Source organism: Choloepus didactylus, chromosome 18 (genome assembly GCF_015220235.1).
Source record: "Choloepus didactylus isolate mChoDid1 chromosome 18, mChoDid1.pri, whole genome shotgun sequence".
NCBI classification, from domain to species: domain Eukaryota; kingdom Metazoa; phylum Chordata; class Mammalia; order Pilosa; family Megalonychidae; genus Choloepus; species Choloepus didactylus.
This window is the reverse complement of record NC_051324.1, coordinates 28354192-28356909: the sequence shown is the minus strand read 5'-3', so window position 1 is coordinate 28356909 and position 2718 is coordinate 28354192. Positions and strand designations below refer to the sequence as shown.

At 39.0% G+C, this 2718-nt stretch overlaps 1 pseudogene; it reads left to right on the top strand.

Moving 5' to 3' along the window:
- The first annotated feature begins 1006 nt into the window (after positions 1-1006).
- LOC119514192 lies at positions 1007-1475 on the top strand (annotated as a pseudogene).
- The last annotated feature ends 1243 nt before the right edge of the window (positions 1476-2718 follow it).

The window sequence follows — 2718 nt, the reverse complement described above, 5'->3', positions numbered from 1 at the left end:
CTAAAAATGTTTAAATTTTTCTTCATTTTTTAGGTGTATATAAAGTTCTAAGTTGACATATTTTCCCCTACCATTTTAGACACATTACTTCCTTGTGTTCTGGCCTCTACTGTTGCTGATAAGAAGTCCCCTGAAAGTTTTAATTGGTGGTCTTTTGTAGATGATCTTTTCTCTTGTTATCTTTATCCTTGAAGTTCTGTTGTTTCACGGTTGTGTCTGGTCATGGATTTATCTCTTATTCTGCCTGGTGCTCAGGGTGCACACCTCATCTGAAAATTCATGTCTTTTTTAATTCTAGAAAATTTTCAATGATTATCTTCTCAAATATTATTTGTCTGCCATTCCCTCCATTCTATTATCTAGAATAATGGTTCTCAAGCAGGGATGATTTGGCAATGTCTGGAGACATTTTTGGTTGTCACAATTGGGTGTTACCAGAGGGTGTTACTGGCATTTAGCGGGAAGAGGTCATGGTTGCTGCTAAACATCCTACAATGCACAAAAAGGTCCCCACCACAAGGAATTATCCAGCCCAAAAAGGTTCAGAAACCTTGCTCTACTACTCCTATTAGATTCATATTGGAGGTCTAACACTTCATAATTCTTATCTATCCATTCTGCTACAGACTGTATAGATTCTTCAGTATCTCCCAATTCACTGATTCTCTTTACAATATGTCCATTTTAGAGTTTCTATGTTTTATTTCAATAATTATATTTTCTATATCCAAGATTTGTATTTGGCTCTTTTTAAAAACCATGATTTACTTTATTGCTGTCTGCTTTGCATGATAATTTTTGTTCTTTTAAAATGAATGTTATTCTTTATCTCCTTGAGCATAGGTCATATTGTCCTATAAATCTATTTTCATTTGGTGTAAATCATGCTCTGAATTTTGGGGGGCTATCTTTGTTAGCACTAAGTTTCTTACTTATGAAAGTTGTACTCAAGGGGAAGGGTTTTTTGCTTGCTTTTTAAATCTCCTCTTTTGAGAAGCCACCGTCAGCTAGGAGAAAAGGACTTCCAACGGGATGCCATGCCTTTTTTTGATGTGCAGAAAAAGCTGGGTCTTAACATAGATCGTTGGATGACAATCCAAAGTGCTGAGCAGCCTTACAAGCTTCCAAGTCGTTGCCATGCATTTGAAAAGTAATGGATAGAATGTGCCCATGGAATTGGTGGTATCCGGGCAGAGAAAGAGTGCAAGATAGAGTTTGATGATTTGGTAGAATGTCTGCTTCGGCAGAAAACGATGAGACGCGTTAGCGCCATCAAGAGGCAAAGGGAGAAGTTGATAAAGGAAAGGAAGTACACACCTCCACCTCACCACTTGGGCAAGGAAGAACCCAGGCCCTGAGCAGAGCAGCTGCTGATGGCTGAAGGCTGATTTTCAAGTTCTCTGTTCTCCACTGGAAAGATTGTTTACCTAAAACCTCTGTTCGCTAAAAATAAAGAATTGCTCCTTCCTAAAAAAAAATAAAAATAAAAAAATAAATCTCCTCTTTTACTTTTTCCCACCCCATCCTATCTAGAAGTTCTGTTGTTTCCAACTGTTCCTCCAATAAAGAACTAGGTCTTAAGTGGTGTTTAGGGCCTACAGTTCTGATACTGTATTACAGAGCCAGTCACTGAGCCAAGAAGCTACCTGGCATTTTTGGTCAAAAGGCTGTGTTTTTGTCATTCACCTTCTCTAGGCCCAATTTCTTACAAAGCAATAGTCCCAGGGAAAGTGTCAACAGTTTTGTCAGCCTTCTTTCAAAGGCTGAAACCCATCCCAAACCCTGGTTTCAAATAACATGCCTAGCTCCAGTCTGCCTCTCTCATGGTGATCTCATGGAGGTCCTTTCCACCAACAATGGTCATACTCCTTGCCATCACTGATTGAACACCTGAAGTTGGAGAGCCCCGTGGTACTAGCCCAACTTGCCACTAGGGCTTTCTCTTCCATTTTTAGTCACACAAACATTTCTTTTTGTTTGTTTGTTTTTTCCTCTGTTATTTATCTATTATTGCTAGGTATTTGAGACAGAGGAATTGTGTTGAAGCATAAACTTACTTTAACATCTCAATCAGAAGCCATAGATTATTTCTGCATTTTTAAACTGACAGTGCATTTTGGAAATAGAAATTAAACTTTTTAATTTTAGTATTTACTCTTTTTACTATATATTTACTATGACAAAGGCAAATAGTGGAGTTATGGAAGCCAAGAGGAGAAAGAGGCTAAGTCTGGAACCAGAAGGGAAGAAGTGAAAGGAAACAAACATTCAGTTACATCTAAAAAGCTTGAGAGAAAAGACTGGTGCTGCAGTATTTGGTAGAAGGGCATCATGACAGTAGAAATGGCAGCTGTTTTGCAGTGATGCTTTGGGGGCAGTCCTGAGGGAGGAAGGGTGCACAAAAATCAACTCTAGTTTGCTTCACTCTGTCTCTTTAGTCTGTTCTGTTCTTTGTCATACAGGGAAACTGAGGCAGTTTAGTAGTTCAATAAGAATCATCATAAAAGAGATCTAGGAGCAATTGGTGAAGCATCAGCTGGGCTGATGAGAGCAAAGTAGTCCCTAATAAACTTGGTATCAGGCAAGCCGAGAAAAAGGGTCAGCTGTAAAAGCTGGGTATGGCATAGAAGGTGGGAGTAAGTCATGGGCTCTGATACTAAAACTACATTAATGTCAGAATGTGCTCAATAGCTGAGGACAGGAAGGGCGCCAGGTAAA